The 8,989-nt window shown below is 48.0% G+C and overlaps 1 pseudogene; it reads left to right on the plus strand.

Annotated features, from left to right (window-relative positions):
* The first annotated feature begins 6,872 nt into the window (after positions 1-6,872).
* Positions 6,873-7,950, plus strand: LOC105734532 (spermine synthase-like; annotated as a pseudogene).
* The last annotated feature ends 1,039 nt before the right edge of the window (positions 7,951-8,989 follow it).

Here is an 8,989-nt window from a genome sequence, read left to right on the forward strand (position 1 = left end):
GAGTGATCAAGCAGGGGGAAGAGAGGAATTCAGAGAAGAGAGGACAAATAGCAGGCGATCAGGCATAGGGGACAGAGGAATGAGGTTGACTAAGCAGGGATGGAGGAATGCAGGTATCAGGCAGAAGGAACAGAAGCACAGAAAGAAATCCAACAGAAGGATGGCGGGAGGGCAGGTGGGCCAGGGAGAGCTGGAGAGCTGGAGGGCTGGAAAGCAATCTGGCAGGAGGAGGGAAGGGTTGAGGGAGGTCCGAGGAAGATAAATAGATGAGTGGGGCTTGTTGAAGCAGATGAGAGGTGAGTGCTGAGGCAGAGAAGAGGAGGGTGGAGGGAGAGAATGGGGAGCAGTCAAATAGGTAGGAAGAAAGGATGTAGGTGACAGGCAGAAAATAGAATAAGGGGACAGTGAGGCAGGGAGAATGACCAGAATGGAAGAAAGTCAGAAAGTGAGGAAGAGAAGTTGAGGGGGACACACAAGGGGGAGGGGAGAAGAGCCAGTTGGCCAGGTAGGGGGTGGGGCAGGAAGGGAGGAGCAGAATGGGAGTGGGGGGTGCTTATGCAGTGAGGAGGGGCAGGACCACCCGGGAAGGTGGTCGGACAAGGAGGGCATGAATACAAACAGCCAGGTAGAGAGAAAAGGAAGAATAGAGGGTGAGAGGCAGCGAGGAACATGGAACGTGGGGTGGTTGGGAAGGGAAGAGGGGACACACAGGGGTTGCTGAGGAGATGCAGAGGGCAGTCAGGGAGGGAGGATGGGAGGAACGAAGGTTGATGAGGTAGGAAAGGGTCTCACCTTGGGGTCCTGAGAGTGCTCAGGACACAGCACCTGGAGGCGCTTACAGTACCTCTTACTCTTTGGATTGTAGGCATCACAGAAGAGCTATGTGGCCCTGGAGGGAGGTGGAAAAGTGAGGTGCTGAGAGTCAGGAGGTGGGAGGTCCCACCCTGGAACTCTACCTGCACCTTGTCCCAGACCCTGCCCATACCATGCCTCTAACTACACCCACTTCTGCCTCTGAGCACACCCACATCCTGCCCTGACCTTGCTTAACCTTGCTTCTGACCATGTCCACATAATGCCTTCGACCCTTACTAGCCCCCACACTCACCCTTCAATGCAAGTAGGTCACAGGGACCCAGCAGACAACTGACACTCGTACTGGGGAAGAAAGGTCATAAATGGGAGGAGCTGTGGACATATGCTGCCTGTCCTCCAATGATAAAGCTCCAAACACCAGGTCTGTTGTCCCCTGTAGACCCTATGCTCCCATCTGCACAGCCAGTGTTCCCCTCACCACTGGTTAGTGCCCTGACCTTAGCTCTCATATTGGGCATGGGGGAAGAGCACACCCAGGGGAAGCCATGGATGTGTGTTGCATTCCTCCTATAACAAATATCCAGGAGCCAAACCTGCCCCCACCACGTGGACCCCACCCGTGTGCCACCCTACCCAGCCAAAAACACCCTTGTCCCATCTGACTCCCAGCCAATGTTCCAACTTTGGCAAAGCAGTACTCCATGTGGCACAAGGTGACATACTTAGAGATGGGCCACCCGCAGGAGACACAAAAGATCTGCAGACACAAAAGATCCTGTGGTCCTGCCCCTCCTCACTACTGCCCTTCGTTGCTCTGCATAGGGCAATGGAGTGACCAGGGAAGCAGTACAGGATGGGGAGGGACAGGACAAGAGGCCGGGCATCTTTATGCTCCACCTCACCAATGCCCTCTCACCTAGTAAACCACGCACACAGCCTGCTGCTTGCCACGCAGAACGATGGCCTCAAGTTCATGGAAATGGCACTCCATGTCCTTCAGACGAGTATAAGTGTCCTGCTGCTCATGGTGGATGCGCTCCAGCATTTTCTTGCCATGCTCATTGGCAAAGCAGGGGCTCCTTTGCCACTGCTGGATGCACTGGGGCAGGATGTTATTGATGTAGCTGGAAGGAGAGAGAGAGCAAGAAATGAAATGGTTAGATGGGGCATCAGAGGAATAAGAAAGAGATGAGCTATCGAATAGTGACTCTATAGGGTACTGAGTGGTGGATGAGTGCATGTTGGTGAATGGGTGCTTGAACAGTGGATGAGTGGGTAGATGGGTGGATGAGCGTGTTGGTGGATGTAATGTGGATAGGTGGTTCAGTGAGTGGGTGACTATGACGGTGGATGGATGGGTGTCTGGGTGGAATTACAGATGGCATAGACCATGCCTTACTTTGTCTTTGTCCCTTAACCTCCAGGTGCACTCACTCACCTGCCAGCTTCATGCCATAGTCATCCAAACAGTACTTGGAGCCTGGCCGGGTGGGATACACACAGCTGGGTCCCAGGCACTGCCGTGGTGAGGCTGGATCCTTGACATACTCCGGATGCTTCCACTTGTCTGTGTGCTCCCTTTTCTACGTCTGCTACTTCTCCTGCTTCAGGACAAGAGTGGTCAGGGCAGCTGGGCACGGTGGCTCACGCCTGTAATCCCAGCACTTTGGGAGGCCAAGACAGATGGATCACTTGAGGTCAGGGGTTCATGACCAGCCTAGTCAACATGGTGAAACCCTGTCTCTACTAAAAATACAAAAAATTAGCCAGGCATGATGGTGGGCGCCTGTAATCCCAGATACTTGGGAGGCTGAGGCAGGAGAATCGCTTGAACCCGGGAGGTGGAGGTTGCGGTGAGCCAAGATGGCACTATTGCACTCCAGCCCTCCAGCCTGAGCAACAAAAGCAAAATTCCATCTCAAAAAAAAAAAAAAAAAAAAGTGCTTAGGGCCGTAAGGTCGATGCATGTCAACCACCAACTCCTGCACCCCTGCCCTACATTCCACCCCCAACCTCTGCCTTCATGTCCCCCATTCAATTCGTCACCTTCTGCTCTACCTTCTTCTTCAAACTCTTCATGTGCTTCACATTCACTGCCTGCTTCTGCCCTGTGGGATCCATGAGTTGGAGCTTCTTGATGTCACTCACTCAGGGCTGCAGATCAGGAAATACTGACATGCTCCACAAAGTGGTTTCTCAAAGTGGTCTTTGGATACTCCTGCTTTCTGTCATCTCACTACTGAACCTCACTGCCCTCCTTGTCTCCATCCTTCCAGCCCAGGGCCCTGCCACACACTCACCAGGCTTTGATTGCCAAAAATCCCCTCTGCAAGTGTCCTGGTACAAGTTACAGTCTCAAGGCAGGTCCTCTTCAGACAACAGCTGAGGTGTGGCTGTTGCCCAGGTGCCTCCTTTACTGCCAGTGGCACCACTGCCGTCTGCTACTTCTGGACTTGCCTGGACTTCTGCGATTGAGGCAGCTGTCAAGTGGCCAGTGGCCAGTGGAACCACAGCAAGGTCTCTGGGGGTGTTTCAGGCAAGATCTGAGGGCAGACCCTTAGCATCAGCCAGGCTCCCTGTCTACCCTGTGTCCTGAACTCACCAGGGACCAGGGATTACTAGTAGAATTCCCATGCTGGTGGGAAGAGGGCTGTTGGTCAGCCCTAAGAGGGTAGGGACAGGCTCACCCTGCCCCAACATTCCTGGCCTCACCCTCAGGCCAACTTAGCCTGGGGCAACTGCACCTGCTGGACACACTAGGCCCTGCCTGCCTGGGAATGAATGGTACCACCTGGTCCTGTGTGGCCACCTTATCCAGACACACATGGCTGGTCCGCCTGGACACATCTGCCCCCACCTTGCCTACTTCCATGTATAAGGCCCTGCCTATCCGCCCAGGAAAACTCGGTGCCACCCCTTCAGACTTGCTCTGCTCAGCCTGGCCCACACCTCCTTCCAAGATACACAGGCTACCCTGCTTACCTGGGTACACGATGGACCCAGCCAAGTACCTCTGCCTGCCCAAATACACTTGGCCCCGCCCCTCAGGCAAGTTCAGTCTGCCTCACTGCCTGGCCTGGTCCGCTAGTCTCCCCAGGCCCCGCCTACTCACTCCTGCGCGCCAGGGGCAAGAGTGAACGAGTGAACGAAGGGTGGATGGATGGGCAGACGGATTGAGGGACGATCGAACGGCGGATGGATGGGCGGACGGGTTGAGGGACGCTCACTCACCTTACCCTTCGTGCCCTGTGGGCCTCACACCTGGCGTCCAGGCATACCTAGCCCCGCCCCTTGCCAGGCTCCGCCCCCTTCCCAGACTCTTGCATCCCGCAAGCCCCTCCACATTCCGGGACAGAGGGGACGCGGCCTCACGTCACACCCGGCTGAAACACGTTGAGATGCCAAGCCATGCCCTGCCTTCCCACCTGCACAGGCCACATCGGACCCTGCCGGCCCTGACCCACCCACCCACCTAGCAAAATTTCTCAATCTTTATTTTGAAAAGTACTCCTACCTGTGCCCAATATCGCCACATAAAATGTATAAACAGACAAATATACTCTTGCGGCCCGGGAGATCGAGACCAACCTGAAGCAACATCGCCAAACCTCATCTCTAGAAAAAAAAAATTTTTAAGGCCAGGCACGATGGCTCACGCCTGTAATCCCAGCACTTTGGGAGGCCGAAGCGGGCGGATCACAGGGTCAGGAGCTCGAGACCATCCTGGCCAGCATGGTGAAACCCTGTCTCTACTAAAATACAAAAAATTAGCCAGGCGTTGTGATGGGCGCCTGTAGTCCCACCTACTCGGGAGGCTGAGGCAGGAAAATAGCTTGAACCCGGGAGACAGAGGTTGCAGTGAGCGGAGATCACGACACTGCACTCTAGCCTGGGCGACAGAGCAAGACTCTGTCTCAAAAAAAAATAAAATAAAATAAAAAATATATTAGCCAGGTGTGATGGCGTGTGCCTGTGATCCCAGCTACTCAGGAAGCCGAGGCAGGAGGATCGCTTGCAACTGGGAAGTGGGAGGCTGCAGTGAGCCGAGGTAGCGTCATTGCACTCCAGGCAAGATCGCACCACTGTACTCCAGCCTGGGCGACAGAGCGAGACTCCATTTCAAAATATATACATATATATGTACACGTTCCTGTGTGCATTATATATATGCACGCATGCAAACAAATCACTACTCTCGGCAATTAAGGGAGCAAGAACACACACAGGAAGAATAGGCATCTTGAACAAGACAGTATCAGTTGGAGAACTCATGCTATCTTCAAGCTAGAGATGCAACATTAATAAAAAATGGCACTGGACTTAGTCTTAAAGGGATCTAAACACATTCCGATGAATAAGCACCACACAGCACACTGATAAGTTGCATAAGAAATCAATGAAAGGCTTAGCTTTGTTCATTGGAAAGACACATCTAACTAACTCTTGGTAAAAAGAAATTAGAAAACACTTAACTATCACGAAAACGATAATACTCAACTTGTTGTCTTGGATGGAATTTTAAGCTAAGAATATGAGAAAAGAAGAAAAATGGAAATAAATTACCGATGAGAGGATCTGACTGGGAGCATTCAACTCAACTTACAGCAAGTCCCTATGGTGACTCCAAAAACCTCCATTATCAACCCCCAAATTCCCTTCGATGACCCTATATCCACCCTCCAATCACAAAACTCACAATTTGTCATCAAAGTTCTTGCAAAAATACCTCAGCGTTGCTAAGTGCTAAACCACGGAGCCTCGTGGGAGGTGCAGCCAAAAGCTGCCAAAGAGACGCTTCCGACTTCCGGAAGCTCGCTTGTACTGCCCCTTTCTAAATGTGTCCAATTCAACAGGCTTGCTCAATACCTGGACGGAGCTGCTGTACCACCCAAGTTCAAGAGCATGGGTACAGATAAACAATACATTATATGTGCACAGTTCCCACATTTTGTTTTGACTTAGTTTTATTTTTTTTTCTTTTAGGTTCAGGAGTCCATGTGCAGGTTTGTTATATGGGTAAAGTTAGAGTTTCCGGGGTTTGGTGCACAAACAATTTCGTCACCCAAGTAGTGAATATAGTACCCAACAGGGAGTTTTTCAATCCTCACCCTCTTCCCACCCTCCAGCCTCAAGTAGACCCCAATGTCTTTTGTTCCCTTCTTTGTGTCCTGATGGACTGGTGCATCACATTTTGTAGGTGATTTATCATTGCAGTATTGTATATAAATTGTTCCCCTTATCATTTCCAATTATGTTGAATAATTTCATATTATTACTATTTTACTCTCTGTTATTACTATTATCATCATTATTTTTATTAATATTTATTAATATTTTATTAATATTATCATCATCATTATTATTATTTTTAGAGATGGAGTCTCACTCTGTCACCCAGGCTGGAGTGCAGTGGTGCGATCATAGCTCACTGCAGCCTGGAATTCCTAGGCTCAAGTGATTCTTTCACCTCAGCCTCCCAAGTAGCTGGGATTACAGGCTATCTGCTATTATTTTAATTATAAGGTAGGCAGTGAGAAAAACAAACAAAAATCACATCATTTTTAAAGTCAGGAAACTAGGAAAAGATTTATAAAAAGTGCAGAAAAAATGAGAACATATGGACACAGGGAGGGGAACATCACACACCGGGGCCTGTTGGGGCGTGGGGGGCTAGGGGAGGGATAGCAGGGGCTGGGGGGGATTGGGGAGGGATAGCATTAGGAGAAATAGCTAATGTAGATGATGGGGTGGTGGATGCAGCAAACCACCATGGCACATGTATACCTGTGTAACAAACCTGCATGTTCTGCACATGTACCCCAGAACTTATAGTATAATAAATAAATAAAAATTTAAAAATAAAAAATTGCAGGAAAATAGAAAGCTAAATGTAAGAAGGTAGGAATAAATTCATATTTGAAATTCATCCTTTATTACATGATCAGTAATTTTTTTAAAAAAAAAGTTGTTAATGGAGCCTAAGCCTGACATGCTGCACGGCCCCCCAGTCTCCCGAGGCTGCCTCCCCAAGGCATGGCTGAGGGTGTCATCTCACTATGGCAGCGGCATGGCACAGCACACTTGACTTCATGTTCAGTGTCAAAGTTGATGATAAGACCATTGTAAAAGGGCTCCAGTCCATTTACCAGGAGCAGGGGATGGCGGAGCTGGTGGACACCTGCAGGACCACATTGCTATTTAGCAACCTACACAAACAGAAACGGCAGCTTTACCAATTTGAGAATTTACCCGCATCAGTTGGAGTTGCTGGACCTTCAGAGTTACTATGGTGATGCGCAAGGCAAAGAAGAGATCGACAGTCTTTTGAACAAAGGAGAAGAAAGAATGAAAGAATTGAGTCAAGACAACACCGGACAGATGAAGTGATTACCACCTATAGTTCCAGGAGGAGTCATTGACAGATAGTGGCCCACTGCAGATGGGCACCTCGTTCAATATGACATAGATGAACTGGTGTATGATGAAGATTCACCTTACCAGAACACTAAAATTCTACATTTGAAGCAATTTGGAAATATCCTTAGTGGGAATGTTAATTTGGCAAAGAGTGATTTGGCATATACCTTGGCCATCATGGACAGTGGCAAAGATTACATCAGCAAAGATGTACTCATTCTGGGAGGCAGAGATGGTGGCATATTGTGTGAAATAGTCAAACTAAAATCAAAGATGGTCACTATGATAGAGATTGAAGAAATGGTGATTGATGGATGTAAGAAATATATGCGGAAAACTTGTGGTGATGTCTTAGACAATCTTAAAGGAGACTGCTATATGAGGTTCAGTACTGTATTCCTGTACTGAAGAGGTATGCCAAAGAAAGGAGAGAATTTGATTATGTGATTAATGATGTGACAGCTGTTCCAATCTCCATGTCTCCAGAAGATTCCACATGGGAGTTTCTCAGACTGATTCGTGACCTCTCAATGAAAGTATTGAAACAGGAAGGGAAATATTTTACACAACGTGAACTCTGTCAATCCGATGGAAGCCCTGTCTCTCTATGAAGAACAGCTAGGGTGCCTGTACTGTCCTTTGGAGTTCTCAAAGGAGATGGTCTGTGTCTCTGCATACTTGGAATTGTGAGTATTTTGGAAGAAAGCTAAACCTTGAAGATGAATATCCTCTAATCACGTGTGCTGCAAATAGCCTTCCTGACCTCCGTATGCTATACATGGCATCAAAATGAGTCAGGCAATTGATTGTGACTTCCTGAAAGTTTTCTTTTTTAAATTATTATTTTTAATTTTTAAAAAAATGGAAAATGTATATTTTGATGAGTTTAGGGTTACGTTTTTGAAAGTCAGTTGAAGGATGGTTAGACAGCACAGCTGAGACTGCTAAATGCACTAACCCTGGAATGTTATTTGTGTTCCTTTTGATTTCTCTGTAGACTTTTTTTGCTTGGGTCTTGGTATACCTTCAATTTGGATGTTTGAAGGAATGAATATCATTGTTTTGTTTTGGAGGGAAATTCTTGATGATGTTTCCTTCCCCCAAAATTGGCTTAGATATTAAAATTTGGTGCTTATTATCAGGATAAATAGCTAATGCATGTGGGGCTTAATACCTAGGTGATGGGTTGATAGGTGCAGCAAACCACCACGGCACACGTTTACCTATGTAACAAACCTGCACATCCTTCATGTGTATCCTGGAACTTAAGATAAAATAAAAAATCTAAAGTACATTTTTTAAAATAAGTAATAAGTGCCGGGCATGGTGGCTCACCCCTGTAATCCCAGCTCTTTGGGAGGCTAAGGCGGCTGGATCACCTGAGGTCAGGAGTTTGAGACCAGCCTGGCCAACATGGTGAAACCCCATCTCTACTAAAAATACAAAAAAAAAAAAAATTAGCTGGGCGTGGTAGCGGGCACCTGAAATCCCAGCTGCTAGAGGTTGAGGCTAAGGCAGGAGAATCGCTTGAACCCGGGAGGTGGAGGTTGCAGATCACGCCGTTGCACTCCAACCTGGGTGACAGAGGGAGACTCCATCTCAAAAAAATAAAAATAAATAATTAATAAATAAAATCTGATATTTATAAGAGAGAGAAAATATGAATAGCAATTGCTTTAGTTCAAATTACAAAAGAGACCCCAAAAATTGTTAATGGAGTAAATGCTCCAGTTAGTGGTTGTCGTTTTGTATGAAA

Source organism: Aotus nancymaae, unplaced genomic scaffold, assembly GCF_030222135.1.
Source record: "Aotus nancymaae isolate 86718 unplaced genomic scaffold, 86718_ANA_hifiasm-v0.15.2.pri h1tg000058l, whole genome shotgun sequence".
NCBI classification, from domain to species: domain Eukaryota; kingdom Metazoa; phylum Chordata; class Mammalia; order Primates; family Aotidae; genus Aotus; species Aotus nancymaae.